The 18,643-nt window shown below is 56.9% G+C and overlaps 1 protein-coding gene across 4 annotated transcripts in view; it reads left to right on the top strand.

The window, feature by feature from the left end:
• Positions 1-18,643, top strand: part of CBFA2T3 (CBFA2/RUNX1 partner transcriptional co-repressor 3) — a 60,929-nt gene that overhangs the window by 17,169 nt on the left and 25,117 nt on the right. The window contains exon 1 of one of the 4 annotated variants that reach the window (XM_087728622.1): positions 982-1,114. The exons of the other annotated variants lie outside the window; for them this stretch is intronic. The gene's annotated coding sequence lies outside the window, so the exon portion shown is untranslated. Of the gene's footprint in view, positions 1-981; positions 1,115-18,643 lie in introns of those variants that run through there. 4 annotated transcript variants of the gene reach the window in all.

Here is an 18,643-nt window from a genome sequence, read left to right as displayed (position 1 = left end):
TGACCTCGCAGCCTGCGGAGAACTGACTTAGTCCGAGCGGAAAAGCGGGCAGAGAGCGGGCGCCCCCCAGCCAGGCAGTCGAGCGGGGGCTGGGAAAGAGCGGAACCGCCGCCTTCGTCCGAGCCCCCGGCCCGCCGCCAGGAAAGAGGCCGAGCGGCGCGGAGCTGCCACGGGGTCCCTGGAGCCGGGGGGGGGGGCGGGGCGGGCGGCCGTTGCGGCGGGGGTGGAGCGCCCCCTGCCGGGCGAGAGAACCGCCGCGCGCCGCCCGCCCCGCCAAGCCAGCTGTCGGTGCCGCCGCCGCCAGGGCTGCATCCGAGCAGGCTCAGCTCCGCACAGCGCCGGCAGCCGCCAAGCGAGGCAGGCAGGCGGGCGGGCGGGCGAGCTGGGGGCCGCCGCCGCCGCCTCTCCGAGCAGCCGCCCGATCCCCGGAGCCAGCGCCGCCTGCCAGAGCCAGAGAGGCTGCGGCCGGGAGGCAGCCCAGGGCGGCGGGGGCCGGTCCGGACGGCAGCTCCGCCACCGTCGCGGGACCCATTTCGGAGCCAGCCTCGCCGGAGCCTTGCAGGGCCGAGCGAGGCGGGGAGGGCGCGGGGGCTGCCCTCGCCAGATGGCCCGCCGGAGGGCCGAGCGGAGGAGGCGGCGGCGGCGGCGGCTGCAGTAGCCGCGAGCACCGGGGAGCCCACCAGCCAGCGCCGCCGCAGCCGTCGAGGAAGGTCGCCGCCGCCGCCGCTCCCGCCGCGACTGAGAGGCAGCGCCTGAAGCGGCCGCGCAGATGCCCCGTCCCGCCGCACCGGGGCTCCTGGCGGGGCGGGCGGGCGGCGGCGGAGGGCGCGAGGGCAGCGGCCGGTGAAGGAGCAGCGCGCGGTGGGCAGCGCCACGAACCAAAGAGCCGCGAGGGAAGCGGCGCTTGGCCGTTGCTGCGCTCCGCTGTCGGGCCAGGGAGGAAGGCTGCTGGCCCGGGGAGCCGCCGAGGCAGCCATCCGACGAACCGGACCCGCCGCCCGCTGGGCCGCTCGGCTCTCGCCGGGACTCGGAAAGCTCCACTCGGGCGCCGCTTGTGGATTACCCGCCGCCGCTTCTTGGAGAGTTCCCTCGCCTGACCAGCGGTCTCCGGACGGTAAGTGTCCCGGTCGCCTCCCTCCCTCCATCCCCCTCCCTCCGGGCTCGAGAGCTCCGGCGCCCCAGCAGCAGCGCCAGGGTCGTCCCCCTCCCCGAAGCATCTCCGGGCGGGCGAGCCCCACTTCCGAACAAAGGCGGGAGCCCCCCGCGGCCTCCGCCCGGAGGGCTTCAGACCACGGGGGAGCCCCGGAGCGAGGCAGGCAGAGCCGGTGGCGGGTTATCCTCCCCCCCTCCCGCTCCCGGATGGCCGTTGTGCCGAGGACGGCCGGAGCCCCGACGGGCTGCTCGCTTCGCTTCCCAAAGCGCCTTTTTCGGGGCTGGTGGCGGGGTAGTAAGATCCTGCCTGCCCGCCCCACACCCGCCCTTTCTTTGCGGTCTCCGGGCTCACGGCAAGGCGGCGCCGTCCATCGGGGGATTGCCGCCCAAAGCTGCCTCCTGAGCGGAGCGCGGGGAACGCTGCCCAGGGGCCGGCTGCGACCGAAGAGTAGCCAGGAACCTGGAGGGCGGCCACCTGTCCGGGAAAGACCCCGCCGATGGATCGCCTTTGTCTGCCCCTCTGCAACGCCGCCGCCTCCCACCCGGAGGGGCCGGATAGAGACTTGTTCATGGTTCCCCCTGCCCGCAGCCCAGGGAGGTTTTCTGGGGACCTTTGGGGGTCTGGATGGGGGATGAGAAGTTAGGGTGGACCTCCTGCTTGGGGGGGGGGGGCTCTTGAGGCTGTTCTGCTTCTCCCTGAGCAGAGCCCGCAGGGTCTGAGGGAGAGGGTCCCACCAGCCAGCTTAACTCCCAAGCAAAACTGCTCCCTTCCTCCACTGAGCCTCTTCTGAAGTCAGCTTTCTTTGGGGAAGGGTCCCACGAGGAGGAGGCGTCGGAGGGCACTGTGGCTTTTTTTGCAGAAGGGAAGGAAGCCAGCGGCACTCAGAAATCGACAGAGGTTGGTGCTGTTGGGTTGAAATTCTGGGGTGTCCCGATCCCCCCTCACCCCCAAGGAAGCCTTTGGCTGTTCTCTTGGTCTTAGCTGGCAAGGAAGGCAGCCACCCCTTCCTGCCCCACTGCTTTGCTCCCCCTAGCAAATAGGCTGGCGGTTGACCCACGGAGTCACTGGGCAGCCTTCAACTCTGCTTGAGCCTGCGTGCAGCTACAGACCGGCTTTGCCAAGCTAGAATTGTTGGGCTTCTAAAACAGGTTAAGTGCTATCTAAGAGATCAAAGGCTTTTGGTTTGTGTGTGTGTGTGTGTGTGTGTGTGTGTGTGTGAACTCGGCCCTTGGCTGAAACCTCGACTGGCCTTGTTGATAGCCAGGCACTCGTCTCCTCTGAAGGGGGGAGCTCTGCTGTGCCTCCCCTTCGCCTCTGTGTGGGTCCTGCTAGCAACTTTCCAAGGATGTTGGTTTATTTGGCTGGTCTCCTGCTCCTGCGAGCCAAGGTGGCGCAGTGGTTAAATGCAGCACTGCAGGCTACTGCTAGATCAGCAGGTCAGCGGTTCAAATCTCACCGGCTCAGGGTTGACTCAGCCTTCCATCCTTCCGAGGTGGGTAAAATGAGGACCCAGATTGTTGGGGGCAATATGCTGACTCTCTGTAAACCGCTTAGAGAGGCCTGAAAGCCCTATGAAGCGGTATATAAGTCTAACTGCCATTGCTATTGCTATTTTGGGAGCTGCCGATCCCAGTCAGGTCCGGAGGCTGATTTCCAGGAGCAGGAGGAGGAGCAGCTGCTCCGGGGGGGGGGGGGGGCTGCCTGGCCAAGGGGTGCTGAGGCTTCCAGGGTGCCTTTCCCAGGCCACGCCAGGCTTTGAGGGGGGTTGCAACAGCTGTGTCCTCGCTTCCTCCTGTTGGCGCCTGATTCACCTGGGGACATCTAGGGTGCAAGCGCCTTGCCTTCCCAGGCGACTCCTCGTGGTCTCCCTCTAGAGCGCCGGACCACCCCTCATTTCAGAAACCAGGCACGAGTTGGGTGAGCAGCGCCGATGAAAAAAAAATCTATTGAGCGTGAGCAAGATAGACCTTTGCGATTAAGGCTTGGCAGCAGCCATAAATCAATCCGCTACGGGTGGGGGGAGGGGCTGGGGAGCGGGCGCGTGGTGGGTCCCGCCCGCACTTCCCTTCCCTTCCCAGAGGGGGCAGCTCTGGGGCTCCTGCCTGGCGGAATGGCTGCTCTCCGGGCCCCCAAATCCCAGGTGGAGCCATTGGCCAGGGCTCCTAACAGAGGCAGATGGGTGGTGGTGGTGGGGAGAGACAAATTCCCTTTGCCCATGCTCAGAGCGGCCTTTTTCTTTATTATTCCCCCTTTGGGTGCAACTCAGCTGAGTCTTTCTGTTGGGAGAGCAGCCGGGAGACCCGCAAAAGAGCTTTGACTGAAAGTGGCCTTGTGTCGACAGGGGTGTGTGTGTGTGTGAACCACGGAGGTTCAAATCTGGCCATGGGAGCGTTGTTTTTTTTAATTAGACTTATATACCGCTTCATAGGGCTTTCAGCCCTCTCTAAGCGGTTTACAGAGTCAGCATATTGCCCCCAACAACAATCCGGGTCCTCATTTCACCCACCTCGGAAGGATGGAAGGCTGAGTCAACCTTGAGCCGGTGAGATTTGAACAGCCGAACTGCAGAACTGCAGTCAGCTGAAGTGGCCTGCAGTGCTGCATTTAACCACTGCGCCACCTCGGCTCTTGTGAGGGAATGGTTGTGGATTTGTGAAGGGGACCTACATGTAACCTCAGACCCCCTTAGAGCCAGTCTGACCTCACGGTGAAAACACCAGGCTGCTGTGAATTCTAGTCTCGGCTTAGGTATGAAAGCTGGCTGAGTGAGTTTGGGCCAAACACTGGCTCTCAGCTCGGCCTACCTCACAGGGATGTTGCTGTGAGGACAAATAGGAGGAGGAAGTTGTGATGGATATGTTTGCCGTCTTGGGTTATTTGTAAAAAAAATAAAAAATAAAGGCGAGATACAAATAAATAAATATACTGATTCATTCATTCATTATTTTCCTGGCTCCTTCATCCCGTTGATCAACCGGACTTCAGCGTCCCTATTTTGATCTGGATGGAAAGCTGTGAATGTTGTTTAATTAGGGACAGGTGAAGGGAGGATGCGAATAGTGTCAATAAATTCCAACAGGAAGTTTGTGGCGCCTCCATGAACCTGAATCGCAACCCCTGGGATTTCATGCGATCCCAGGAATTCCAACGACACTTTGCAAAACATTTGGCTGAGTTGGGGGGGGACCATGTGGCCCAGATGCTATGCTGACAGGCCATGGAGGGGCTGGCAGATCCCAAAGTGGACGCATGGCTGTCAGTGGCAGGAATGGACAGAAGGGGTTCAGCCTAAATTTGGGGGGGGAGGGCTGGCCCAAAGTCACCCCGCTGTCTTTCATGGCTGAGGGGGGGAGCCCGTTTCTTGCCTGCTGCCTTCCTCACTGAGACCAAACAGGGTCTTTTAAACGCAGTTGGCTTTTCTTGAATTAGGAGCTGGATGTTCTTAAGTCTCCGCAGTTTTTCACCCAGCGATGCTCACCCTCCCCATGGATTTCTTTTGGCCCGTGGAGGTGAGGGTGGCCCCAAGAGGACTCTGTGAGCACCCAGGGCTGTGGTTCTTCTCCAGGCCTCGGTCTCTTATGGGGCGCTGAGGCTCATCCTGGCATTTTGACAGCATCTTGGCTTCCCAAGGCAGATGGAGAAGCTGAGGCTGCAATTTAGCGGAGCGGAGCACTTGCCGGGGGAGGAAGCAAGAGATGAGTGGGGGGCTGGTGGGTGAAACAGGATTTGCCTGGGAATCTGGGCCCTCCTGTCGTGTGTGCAGTTCCTCTGAAGAGAGTGTGGATTGCTTTTCACTGCAAGGTTTAAACCAGGGACGTCCAATCTTTAAGACCTGTGGACTTCGACTCCCAGAATTCCCCAGCCAGAGTTGAAGCCCCCAAGTCTTAAAATTGTCAAGGTTGGACACCCGTTTTAAGTTTTAAAGCTTGGCCGTAGGTTGATAGCACTGGAGATTTCTTAATAGCAACCATTTGCAAATGAGAGAGTTTCAGAAAAGATATTTAATTCAATTCAATTCAAAGCCTTTGTCGTCATTGTACATCATGTATACAACAAAATTGGTTGTATGCTGAAGATGGAAAGTTGGAGGGGGGAGAAAGAAAGGGTGTATGGAGGGTCAAAGAGGTACATTGGGTTTCTATTTTGGGGGGTATTGTTGACAAGAGGAATGGCTGTGTTTATTGTTTAATGTTATATGGCCCCGGTTATGCACAGTATATATGTGACTGTACGAAATGAAAATGGAAAATAAAAACACATTTACAAAAAAGAAAGAAAGAAAGAAATTGGTTGTATGCTCATGTATACTTTACTCACTTTCTTTACTCACTTTATTTACTCACAATTTACTCACATGAGCGGAAGTGAAGAAGCAAAAATAAGAGAGGAAGGGCAGGGGGAAACTTTGCTTAAAGCTTCGGATGGAATTCCTGTAAGCAAAGGCTTATGATCTTTTATAGTTCCACGAAATATGGCCTTGGGCTTATTATAGGGGGAGGGCTTCCCAACAGAGTCTTCCAGCAGCCAGCCCACAACCACAGAGTACACTCCTAGAGCGGCTGGAAGACTCGGCAGCCGAGTTTGGGAGTTTGGAAGCCGGAGAAGACGTTATGCTCGGAGCATGGCAGCAGCGGTGCCCTGGCCCTGCAGGGAGAGCTGGGGCAGGGCATGGTGAGGCTGGGAGGCATGCTTGCTGGGGGCAGAACAGGCGCTCGCACAACCACCCTCTCCAGCCGGGCACTCCTCAATCTAGCGGTATCCCGAAGGCAGCAAGCAACGTGAGCGCCTTTCCCATCCCCGGCTCCTGCGGCTTGGCGCCTTCGGGATAACGCTAGGTCAGTGAGCGATGCTCTGCCTGGCCAGAGGGGGGGGTATCCAGGGGGCTTATTTTTGGGGGTGGGCTTATATTTTTGCCCACGTGAAAAATGCGGCAAGGCGTTAGTTTCAGGACAGGTCCTATTTTCGGGGAAACACGATACTTTCCTGAGATGTCCCCAAATTCCTAGGCTTTTCCTTCCTGGGAATTATGGGAGATACGGCGTTAGACCTCCTGGGTGCATGTATTTATGATAGTTGAGCTGCCCGGGGTCATGTGATCTCAATATGCGACTTTCCCAGCCAGTTTCAGACAAGCGACGTCAGTGGGGAACGACAGATTCACTTAATGACCTCATGATCCACTTAACCCACTGTTTCTCAACCTTGGCAACTTGAAGACGTCTGGACTTCAACTCCCAGAATTCTGGGAGTTGAAGTCCAGACGTCTTCAAGTGGCCAAGGTTGAGAAACACTGATTTAGCCATTGTGGTGATTTGCTTAAGAACTGTAGCAAAAAAATAATAATTGTGAAATTGCATGACTCTCTTAAGAACCGCCTTGCTCAACTGTGGTCACATGCCGAGGATTACCCGTACTGCAAGCAATAAGAAGTTGTTTTTCCCTGGAAAAGCTGCTCTCAAATTCTCTGCAGTGGGCAGTAAACCGTGTTCAAACATCACTGCAAACTGTGGAATTGTCGAATAAACCACAATCCATATCATGCACAACATGCTAAGTCAAAACTCACTTTATTGTTTAAGACGTGGGTGAAGCCAAAGGGGGGTGGTTTGAGAGATCATCTAAGCTTATCTGGATTGTGATCAAACCAAGGACCAATGTGGCGGTATCTGAGGAGCCACGTCCTGGTCCTGCCTTCAGCCTCGTCCCCACACACACCTCCTGCACACAGCTGGGCCTTTCCCCTGTCCGTTTCCCCTGGCCAAGCCGGGAAACGGCTGCAGTTTGAGCCGCGGCAAAGCCAAGGCAGAATTTCCCCTCCCCTCTCGACTTGTATGGCTGTATGACTCTTGTGTATTTTAATTACGTGTATTGTGTTTGTATCCCCTTTTCCCCTTTTGAGTTGTTCGCGCCCTGAGTCCCTCCCGGAGAAGCGCGGCATACAAATAAACTAAATCTTAAATCTTAAATCTTAAATTTCTGGAGAAACGGACAAACTAACCTGTTGCTCAGAGCCAGCTTGAAAGGAGGACTTTGCTTTAGCTGCCCTGGGAGCAGGGAAAGGACTACAGAGTGCAGAAGCCCCAGCTGCAGCCAGGAGTGTCCGAAGTGGGTGTATGGGGGGGCATTTTGGAGACACAACCGGAGGCCGAGCCCTGCGTGACTTGGAACGAAGGGCCTTCCGCCTGAGGACTTTCTACAGGCTCATCTGGGAACTCCCGGCTGAAAAGCCCTTCCAGAACCTGGCCGGTCTCTCGGGCCTTGGGCTGGCAAGGGAGGGGGGTTGTGGGGGCTGCCAGAGTCGGGTGCCTTGTTCCTTTTCTTTCGCCATCAGGCAGCCTGGTATAGGATGTGGTCAGCCCATCAATTCCCAAAGGAGGGATCCAGGGAAGGCACTGCTTGTGATGGTGGTGATGGTGAATGGAGTCTCTCTGAATTTGTGCTCAGGAGAAATTCTGCCAAGGCTGCTTTGTAAAATCCGGCATGTGCTTGAGCTCTGCAAACCCCTTCTAGGGTGGGGTCCTCTGCAGACAAGGGCTGAGACAAGGCGCTTACAGGCACCTACCACCATTATGTTCCTCCATGGGCCCCTGGCTCCACGAGGACAAGCAGCTGGCATCTTCCTAGATCAGTGTTTCTCAACCTTGGCAACTTGAAGATGTCCGGACTTCAACTCCCAGAATTCCCCAGCCAGCATTCGCTGGCTGGGGAATTCTGGGAGTTGAAGTCCAGACATCTTCAAGTTGCCAAGGTTGAAAAACACTGTCCTAGATAGAAGCCACGGGCCGACACTTCCCTCCCCGTGGACTTGGCTGTGTCACTGGGGAGATGGTCTGCCTCCCCCCCACAGCCTCCTTGATGGCTCAGAGCTATTCGGGGGGGGTCTCTTTGGGCCCTGCAGCGGTCTCCGAGGGCCAGGCAGGACACGCGCTCTTGGCAGCCAAAGGAGGGTGCTTGTGTGCCCAGCAGCCTTAAAGGGGAAGGCGTGAATCTGTCTCCGAAGTCACCCTGGCTGCCCATTGGTTCTGAGAGGAGGCGCCCAGCTCCTGGGCACAACCGACAAGATGGTGGAGTCGCTGCGTCTCCTGGAGACGCAAAGGTCCAGCTGCTCATCCTCAGTCCATCCAGCCAGGCCTCTGCTGCCGAAAGCCGAGATGCGCGATTTGCACACCGTGAGCACCTCTTAGTGGGCTGAAGAGCAAGTGGCACACAGGAGGAGGCCTGGCTTTGTTAGCTGTCACAGCCAGTTGAGAGAGGCGGGGAGGGGGGAGGGCAGCCTGTTGGGGGTCCTGGTGCTGCTGCGGCCCCTCCTGCTTAGATCAGGGCTGGGTGCGCAACGGGAGGCAGCATGCATGCTCTGGCTTCTCCCCTTTTTCTGGTTGTTTCGAGAGCGGGGAGAGGGAGAGGTCTGGGGAGAGGCCAGCCAACAGGACCGAGAAGCCCCCTCCCCCCAGTTCCCTGAAAAACGATTTCTCCGCTCAGAACCACAGACGGGGTTTCTCCCCACAACTCTCCGTTTTAGCCCTTGGCCGATTTGGAGCCTCTCTTGAGGTGATGGAGGGCAGGGGGGAGATGAGTAAAAACCCACTCGGGGGTCCAAAGCTGGCCTTCGAGATGGAGCTGCTTGCAGATGTCCAAATCCCCAAGAGCTTCTGGAAGTTTGTTCCCCTGAGAGGGGTGGAGGGGAACAGCTGGGGAGTGGCGCGAGAGAGATTTGCTTCCTACGTATGTCCTACGCATGGCTGGTTGGGGAATTCTGGGAGTTGAAGTCCACAGGTCTTAAAGTTGCTAAGGTTGAGCCCCACCCCACCCCTCCCTCTAGGTGCATGGAAGTGAGTCTCTCCACGTTTGCGTGTGCAGAGGCGCCTTTTACGCCCCCTCGCCAACCAGAGACAGCCTCCTCTTCCTGGTGCTCCTCTTCGTGACTCCCCCGAAGCGGAGTTTTTGGGTGCAGGGAAGTGCCAAGAGGTTGGCAAAGCTTGGCTCTCCAAGCAGGCGGCTCAAAGGTCCTCTTACCCCAGCTAGGAATTGCTATGGCAATGTCCTCGCCTCGCTTTCTCTGCCTCCCCCAGCCCTGCTTCTTACACTCAGCCCCGCTTGCTCCATCTGCTCGCTTGGAATCCTTCCCACAGCCAGGAAGCAGGCAGGAAGAGGAGAGAGGGGAGCCCAGCCCCCCACCCCACCCCAGCGCTGAAAACGGGGAGTCTGCGCACGTGCTCTGTGCATGCGCTCCAGCCGAGGGCTACGATTGGCCTCCTCTGAGCAGACCTGGGAAATCCCCCCCCAAACACACACACACACACAAGCAGCTGCAAGGTAGACTGCCTGGGAGTTTGTAGGCTCCTTTGCGGATTCCCTTTCCCTCCTCTTCCTCAGTTGGTCTCCACGCTCTGCCATTGCCAAAAGGAGAGAGAGACAGAGAGACACATATCATTTCTTCTCCTGTTTTCTCTGCTTGAGGGGCACCCAAGGTTACCTCTGCCATCTGGGCAGGCCAATCCATGGATGAAACCAACGAGCATCCAAAGATGTTACATAAACAGGTGGATCTGAGTCCCTTTTCTCTCCTTTGCAGAAACAAGCCCAGGGGCTGCATCCACACAGCACAGTTAAGAGGTCTGGGAAGGTCCCAGGAGCTGCGTTGCCCAGAGGAAGGGGAAACAGGAGGGGTTAATGGTGGCCGGCATGAAGAAATCCTGGCTGTGGCTGGAGGATTATGGGGAGAGGCTCTGGAGATGGGTGATGTGCCTTAGGTGAGCACAGCCAGGGAGACAAAGATGAAGAGCTGCCAAGGGTTTTGGGCAGGCAACGAGGGTCTCGTGGTCTGGCAGAGCCAGGGAGTAACTGAGTGCTCTTGCCTGGCGCTGCTGGCATTGCCAGTCCGGTGGGCATCCACCCTCCCGGCACCTCCCAGAAGCAGGCGGACAGATGAGCCGTGCAGGAAAACGCCTGGAGATCAGTCAGAATGACTGAGGTTGATCTGCAGGAACTTAAGCAGGGCTGAACCCTGGATATTCTGTGGATGGGCGACTCTTGGAAGTGCCCGTCTGGGATGCCCTTTCCATGGTGACACAGTGTTTCCCAACCTTGGTGACTTTAAGTCCTGTGGACTTCAACTCCCAGAATTCCCCAGCCAGCTATGCTGGCTGGGGGATTCTGGGAGTTGAACTCCACAGGACTTAAAGTCACCAAGGTTGGGAAACACTGGTCTATGAGGTCCCAGGCCTCAGGTCCACCTGGAGGAGAGGCTGCCTTTTCCTGCAGCAGCTTCTGAACCTCCAGGTGGCCTCCGACCGTCCCACCTGCGCTGCTCCCTTCCTGGTTGGCCTTCCTCTTACCTGCACAGCACCTGGGCAATGCAAGCAGTCCTGGATTTACGGGCATAATTGGGAGAAGAATGTCCGCTGCTAAGCAAAGCTAAATGAGTTGCGCCTGATTCCACACTCATTTTGGCCTTGGTTGTTAAGCGAATCACGCGGTTGTTCAGTACATTGCGTTGTTAAGTGAATTCCAGCTCTCCATGGACTTTGCTTGTGGGGAAGATGACAAAGGAGGCTGCCACAGATGTTCTGGTTACCAAGTGCCCAGATTTCGATCAGGTGACCATGAGGACGCTGTAAAGGTTGTAAATGCGAGGACTGGTCCTGAGCGACTTTTTTTCACTGCCGTCATAGCTCCGAATGGTTGCTACGCCCTTGTTGTAAGTCGAGGGCTTCCTGTACCCCAGTTGAGATCTTGGGTCATTGGAGCTGGGAAGCAGGAACCTCCCACGGGGGCATCAAGCCAAGCCCTGTTCTGGGAAGTCGGGGGGGGGGGGAAGGGAGGTGGGGTCTTAGGGGGGAGGGGGGATATATAGTATGTGTTAGATTTTAAAGTAACACGACTGCACCTTGTATACTGTTGCTCTTTAATTCTAGTGGAAAAATAGGACAAGCTGAATATATTGATAGATAGTAGAAATACACCGAAGGGAGGAGTAGAGGGATAGAAGAAAGAGGGGTAGAGAGGGTGGGAGAGAGGATTGGAGGGAGGGTGAGATGGAAGGGAGGGAGTGTATTGGGAGAGAGGAGTGATAGAGGGGGAGGGGAAGTAGGGTAGAGGGGAATGATGGAGGGGAGAAGGAAAGTTGGAGGGGGGTGAAAGAAAGGGTGTATCGAAGATCAAAGAGGTACATTGGGTTTCTATTTTGGGGGGTATTGTTGACAAGAGGAATGGCTGTGTTTATTGTTTAACGTTATATGGCCCCGGTTATGCACAGTATATATGTGACTGTATGAAATGAAATGGAAAATAAAACATATTTACAGAAGAAGCCAAGCCCTGTTCAGTGGCAGGAGAGTTTTCTGAGCATCTGCAAAGCGCCCCCTCCCTGCAGGGCCTGAGGGTGACAGGGAGCCCCCCCAAACCCATCAGGGGCTGGGCGCCTTCTAGACCAGAGCCAACAGCCAACTAGCTTCCCTGGGCATGCCAAGAGGTGGGGCGGCTGGCTTCTTTTGCGTGCCTACTCCCCTTATTCCCATGCCATCCTTGCTGCTGCCTGTATGTAATTAACAGAGTAATTAAAAACAGGATGAGTTAATTGGTATTCATTTATGTGGCAGATGTTTTTAATTGAGATACGAAACAATTTACCTGTTTATATAAACAATAGTGAATGAAAGCTTGTAAAAACAGAGGGCTTCCTCTCCCACCCACCCCCCCAGCTTCCAGGTCCAGCAGAATCAGCATGAACCGCCAGCTCCCCTCCCCAAGTCCAAAGGGGGTCCAGGGAGAAGCCCCTGGGGGCCATGGGGGCCGGGCTGAGCCCTCAGCCAGTTCTGCGTATCCAAGCTCTCCCCCCCCCCCGTTCCTCTGCCTCTGCTGGGACTCTTGATACATCTGGGCAAGAGGCAGAAGCTTCTGGGCTCCCTCCGGCCAGGAAGGCATCTGAGCACACCTGTAGCCCCAGGTTGAATGGTGGGGCGCTCTCTGATCTGGGCTTACAGACATTTCATTGCCCAACTAGGGAATGTCTTAACTCAGGTGGCACTGATGATGTTCCCTAGTTGGGTGACTAAACATCTGTAAATGAAGCAGCAAGCTCAGTGGGCATCAAGGGGTCTCCAGCCTTAACTGGATTCTTTCAAGGCTTACCGGTCGGCTCCTTTCCCACCAGGTATATGAGAGCCGGTTAATGCTTGACTACCTTCCTGTGGCAACGGGGCCTGTTTGGCTCATTTCGACTTCAGTCTCTGCTGTGAGCCAGGATATTGTGTGTGTGTGTGGTCAGAAATGCCTCAGGACCTTCTCGCCACCTGTGGCTTCCCAAATGGTCTCAGCTCTTTCTCTGCCATGGGGGGGGGCTCTCCTGCACAAGGGCAGCCCTGGGAAGCTCCCTGAAATTTGGGGGGATTCGCCATTTGCACCAAGACAAGCCCATTGGAGAGACCCTTGCAAGACAGGCAGCTGCTTAACTCCACTGACCAGCAGAAGAGGGAGAGGGAGAGTGGGGGAGAGACAGAGAAAGAGAGAGAGAGTGGGGGGAGAGAGAGGGAGAGAGAGAGTGGGGGGAGAGAGAGAGACAGAGAAAGAGAGAGTGGGGGGAGAGGGAGAGGGAGGGAGAGTGGGGGGGAGAGAGAGACAGAGAAAGTGAAAGAGAGAGAGAAGGAGAGGGAGAGTGGGGGGAGAGAGAGAGAGGGAGAGAGAGTGGGGGAGAGAGAGACAGAGAAAAAGAGAGAGGGAGAGGGAGAGTAGGGGGAGAGAGAGAGTAGGGGGGGAGAGAGAGTGGGGGAGAGAGAGAGAAAGAGAGAGAGTGGGGGAGAGGAAGAGAAAGAGAGAGAGAGAGGGTGGAGAGAGAGGGAGAGAGGGAGAAAGAAAGAGGGAGGGAGAGAGAGAAAGAGAGAGAGAGAGAAAGAGAGAGTGAAAGTGGGGGAGAGACAGAGAAAGAGAAAGAGGGAGGGAGAGAGACAGAGAAAGAGAGAGTGGGGGGAGAGGGAGAGAGAGAAAGAGAGAGAGGGAGAGTGGGGGGGAGAGAGAGACAGAGAAAGAGAGAGGGAGGGAGAGGGAGAGTAGGGGGAGAGAGAGAGAGGGAGAGAGAGAGTGGGAGAGAGAGAGAGAAAGAGGGATGGGATACAGGTTTTCCATCAGTCACAAATACTTTTTGGTGAGAACTTCTGCAACAAAGAGGGTGGGGTCAGGGTGGGGGGTGGGGTAGAGAAATCCCATGAAGCTGGAGTGTTTGAGGAACTACTCACAACGTGGCCCTTTGTGGGAAAACACCCCTCGGACAATTGAAGTGGATCCCCCCCAACTTTGTGCAGATTGATGGGTTGAACTCGAATAACAGAATAACAGAGTTGGGAGGGATCCTGGAGGTCTTCTAGTCCAACCCGCTGCTCAGGCAGGAAACCCTGTACCGTTTCAGACACATGGTTGTCCAGCTGCGTCTTGAAAAACTCCAGTGACGGAGTCCCCGTCCATTGTCACTCGGTTTAGTGGTGTGGTAACAGTCTTCTTTGGCGGCTCAGGAGATGCTTTCTGAGAGATGGATAGCTGGGGAAACGGATAGTTTGGAAGGAAAATTAGGATTTCTGCAGTGTAATTTGCGCTTTGCATTCCCTAAGAGGGCAGCCGCTCAGACTGCTTGGCCCCCTTTTTCTTCCTGGCATTCGTGAAGTCATCCAAAGTTGAGGTCATCTTCTCTTCAAGTGGGGAGCCTGCACTGAGCCGGACTAAAATTAGGCATGCAGATGGATCTTTTGCCCTTTAGTGGGAGGATTTAACCATCCAAAGGACATTTCTGGATGGGGAGGGGACGGCAACGATTAGGACCACACCAGCCTTGGTAGTGATGGTGGGTTTCTCCCCCGCTCCCCCTCCCCGCTGAGGTCCTGGGGAAGGGAAACGGGCTCCTTCAAGGGCATGCCAAGACGGCACTTAAAATTGGAAGGAGTTTTGTTTTCAAGACGGAGAAATCACAAGGGAAAAAAGAAGAATTTCTCATTACCCGATTAAGCAAGTGAGCCCTGCTTATAATGCCTCCTCTCTGGGGCCTGGTCTTGGGCCACCTCTACCAGCTCAGTGTGGCGTGAGGTGTCCCATCCTCCCAGAATCCGAAAGGGGCTACATTTTGCAATGCGTTGCCCTGACTGCTCCCACCCTCGGAGACAGGCATGGGGTGGGGGGAGCTCTGTGTGTGTGCAGATGGGGAGCAACCAACGTGACGTCAGCAGCTTCCTTGGCCAGCAAATGCTGCTTCTCCTTCGGGGGGGGGGCAGAAGGGCACCAATCCTGATCCTTCAGCTTTCTTGGCATCCTGGCAACCTTGGAGGACAATCAAGATGGAGCAACGGAGGCTGCTAGGCGAGCTTGGCAGGCTGCCGGGCACCGAGCAGATGGCCGGCAGCCCAGCTGAGGGGAAGGCTAGCTGGTCTCAGGTGTGCGGTCTCAGGTGTGCTGCGTGAGTCCTTGAACGGGCCCTGGGAAGACTCGGCATCCTGCTGAATATTGAGGAGGGGGGCGAGATGCGGGTTACCCTTTGCTCCTGAACGCCCTGGTTTTCCACCTCAGCAGGTAGGGAATCACTCCTGTCAGGCCGTGGGCCAATTCTGGGATGTTGAATACTTCTTACTAGCCCTCGGAGTTTTGCATTCCCTCCGGTGGCAAGGAATAAGGGCAACGCTCCTTCTGGCTACTCCCTCCTGGATGGCTTAGTGCAGCCCCATGCAGGAGGAGGCTGCTGGCTGGAAAGAATACCCACCCACCCATTCTGCAAGGAAGAGGCCTGCATCTCTCTGCTTCACCTGGAGGAGACTGGAGGAGGAGAGCCGGGCTGGTTGTGAGGATCCCTTTTTCGAAGGGGTGGATTTGATTAAAAGGCAGAAGCTTTCAGGACTCCTCGCTTCATCCCCGTGTTCCTGCCGTGTGTTTTGGAGCCACAGAAAACTCCTGTGCACTTTGCTTCTCAAAGCCGGAAGTTTTCCCACACGATTCTCTTTTTTTCGGAGATGGCGTGGAGGAGGAGGAGGAGGAGGAGGAGGAGGAGGAGGAGGAGGAGGAGGAGGAGGAGGAGGAGGAGGAGGAGGAGGAATAACATTCAATAACATTCAAATTGGGAAGTTGTGGCTGCTCCAATGCTGGAGGTTTTGAAGAAGAGATGGGCCGGCCATTTGTCCAGAATGCCACAGGCTAGGGATGTCCAAGTGTTGGAGCTTCGAGACTTGTGGACTTCAACTCCCAGACTTCCCAGCTGGGAAGTCTGGGAGTTGAAGTCCACAAGTCTTAAAGTTCCAAGGTTGGCTACCCCTGGTAGAGGTTTACTGCTCGAGCAGGGAGCTGGACTAGAAGACCTCCAAGGTCCCTTCCAACCCTGTTACCCTGGTGAAACATACATTCAGGGGAGAGGAACATGCCTCCCCCACCCCGTTCTCGCATCCCCTCCCGCATTGCTGAGTTTGCCGATGGCTCCTGAAACGTTTCTCTCTGCTCAGGGCCAGCTGCACCCATCCTGCTCCTCGTAGTGGTAGGGCGTCCACAGCCCCCCCCCCCGAGCCTGTGGGGAGGAGTAGGAAGAGCGGGGGTCCTCCTGCCCCCTTGTTCTGCCGAGGGAGGTCTTGTCTGGGAAAAACCAAGGAGACGGCCTTGACCCCTCCCTGCCTTTTCCCACATGCGAGCCGTCTGCAGTTCCTCTCCAGTTGGCCGCCAGGGCTGAGGGCTGGCCTAACGCGATCCAGATGGAGCCCCTCCATCCCTCCCTGGTGACTTTCTGGGGAGTTGTTCTTGGCAGCTGCGGCTGAACGGCTGGAATGCAGAGCCTTCCTTGGAAGGAGGCACCGAGTCTCTCTCCCCCCCCCTCCCTCCATCCTCAGCATCTGGATTGCATTTGGAGAGCAGGAAAGGATGCAGCGATCTCATGCCATCACCTCTTTAACCCTTTCCTCCTCCCTCCCACTCGCCCGGGGGGGGGGGTCAGGAGGAGGAAGAGGCTGCCCAAAGGGCTCCAAGAGTGTTTTCTTCTGCCTGGTGGCGAGTTCTAGTCCTGCTTCAGGCATGGAAGCCGGCTGGGTGGCTTTCAGCCAGCCGCACTCCCTCAGCCCAACCCACCTCACAGGGCTGTTGTCGTGGGGGTGCTCTGGAGCTCCCGGTGTGTGGAAGGGGGTCTGCGACAAAAAGAAGGGCCCTTCCCACACCCAGAAGCCCAAGAGGGGCCGAGCTGCCCCTTCTCTTCCATCCAGGCAAAACGGCAGTTGTCCCTGGATGGCTCATCCTGGGGGTGACTCAGAGGACGGGGGAGGGAGTGGGGGGGGCAGGAACGTTGCTGCGGGGGGAGGGAATTGGGGTGGGGGGAGAAGGAAATAATCGGTTCCAGTAAGTTTTCTCTGCTTTCCAACATTTGTTTCCTATTACTTGTTGTTCCGGAGAAGCCACTTCGCTCTGGAGAAGGGAAGCTCTGAAAATGAGAGGCCAAAACGGCTGCCATGCCCGTCCTCCACCCTCCCGTCCCCCAGGGGCACCGAGGGTCGAGCCCCCACCCCATTAATGCCCTGGGACCGGAGGGGGCAAAGGATCCCTCCTGCCTCAGCCTTGACCCTCCCCAGGAGGCATCTCAGCCTGGCCGGATTCACGGGAGAACGAGACGGGGGTGGGTGGGGGGGCTTTCTGCTCTGAGCCACTGGGGAGAAAAACATGCAAGAGGGAAACGGGAGATTAGCTTCCACTTTGGTGCCCAGGAGTTTCCTTCCTCGCAAGGCTTCTCCCCCCCAGCACTGCAGAGTCCCATGGAGGCAACTGTTCCAGCCACTTCCTTGCCTGAAGAGGTTTGGAGTTGAAGAGCTGCAAGCTGCTCTTTTTCTCTTGTTTTGTTATCTTGGGTGGGGTCCACCACACACCTCCGTGCTCCCCCGGGCCTCTTCTTCCTCATGGGGGGGCTCATTTGGCCCTCGGTCTGGGGGGCACTCCAGCCCTCCCCTCTGCCACATGCCCTCCCTCGGCCCCCAGAAGGGAATCTTCTTCATCTGCAGGAAATGAGCAGGATGTAAAATGACCCCAGTGGTGAGCAGGTTGGCATGCAACTGTATCTGTGCCAGGGAAGACAATCGCTGTCCATGCCCCCAAGTGGCTTCCTAACACTCTGGTTCGGAGCCCCAGCGATGCCCTCCCGTGCCCTGAGCACTTGGCCAGCCTATGCTCTGGGTGGCATCTTTCCTGGGCAGGCTCAGGGAGGCATCCACCCATCGTGCCACCTTCCCGCTCCGCAGTCTCCCGGATGACAGCGCTTGGGACACGCCAGGGCTTCTGCCGGCTTCCATCTGCTGCAGAAAGTTCTCAGCTGCTGTTTGGCTCTCGGCTGTCACTCAGGGCGTATTTATAAATACAGCAGGAAGTCGAAGGGGGTGGGGAGCTGGCGGTCCCACCACCATGCCAGGCTCCGTGTGCAGGCATCCAGGGCTGCAGGAATGCTGTCGTCGGTCGAAGCGATGCTCGGGGTTTTACATCTTACCCCTCAACACTTCCAAAAACAGCCCGGGAGAGTGGAGAGGAGAGGAAAATTGATCGGAGGAAGAGGGGGAGAAAGGGAGCCTGTCTGGAAACCAGAAGGAGCAGCAGTCCCAGATCAGTTCTTTGGGGTATTTTAAACAGTAATGGGTAAGCATGTGCAGAGGGCATCTGGCTATGCTGGCTGGGGGATTCTGGGAGTTGAAGTCCAAAGGACTGAAAGTCGCCAAGGTTGAGAAACACTGGTTTAGAGCTATGCGGTGTCTGAGTCCAAGCCTTCCTTCCGTGGGACCTGCCCCCAGGCCTGGGGGAACCCATGGTTTTGTGGGTCAGCATCCGCCTCTTTGCACCAGAGGCCGAAATGGCAGCACCTGGGCTGAAGGTGGAAGGCTGCAGGTGAAGGCGGAAAAACCTTTCGTGGACGCCGGGGGCTTCCCTGCTGAGCTGGTTCAGCCTCCTCATAACGCCACGTCCTTCCCAGACTTTCCCGGCAGTGGAGAAGGGAGACGGACGGACGGACAGGCTGGGGAATTCACCGGGAGCCTGGGAGGGGCTGCCCTTCCCTCTCCTTGGCCTCTGCCGAGCTGATTTACAACCAGAAAACTCCGGTGTTTGTTGGCCCGGACTCAGCTGCGTGCTGAGAAGGGGGAAGGAGGTGGCTCCATCCTCCTTGGCTCCCCTGCAGAAGGCTTCCTTTCCTCTGTGCAGGGAAGAGACGGCTGGGGAAACTGCCCACCATGTCGAGGTGGCGCAGTGGTTAGAGTGCAGCACTGCAGGCTACTTCAGCTGACTGCAGTTCAGCAGTTCGGCTGTTCAAATCCCACCAGGCTCAGGGTTGACTCAGCCTTCCATCCTTCCGGGGGTGGGTGAAATGAGGACCCAGATTGTTGTTGGGGGCGATATGCTGACTCTGTAAACCGCTTAGAGAGGGCTGAAAGCCCTATGAAGCGGTATATAAGTCTAACTGCTATTGCTATTGCTATTGCTAATAGAACAAGAACAAGGAATAGGAGGCGGAGG

This window comes from Thamnophis sirtalis, unplaced genomic scaffold (genome assembly GCF_051295495.1).
Source record: "Thamnophis sirtalis isolate CommonGarterSnake01/CBP01778 unplaced genomic scaffold, rThaSir2_p1.2 scaffold_14, whole genome shotgun sequence".
Classification (NCBI taxonomy): domain Eukaryota; kingdom Metazoa; phylum Chordata; class Lepidosauria; order Squamata; family Natricidae; genus Thamnophis; species Thamnophis sirtalis.
The sequence above is the reverse complement of the archived record's forward strand: the minus strand, read 5'-3'. Positions and strand labels throughout refer to the sequence as shown.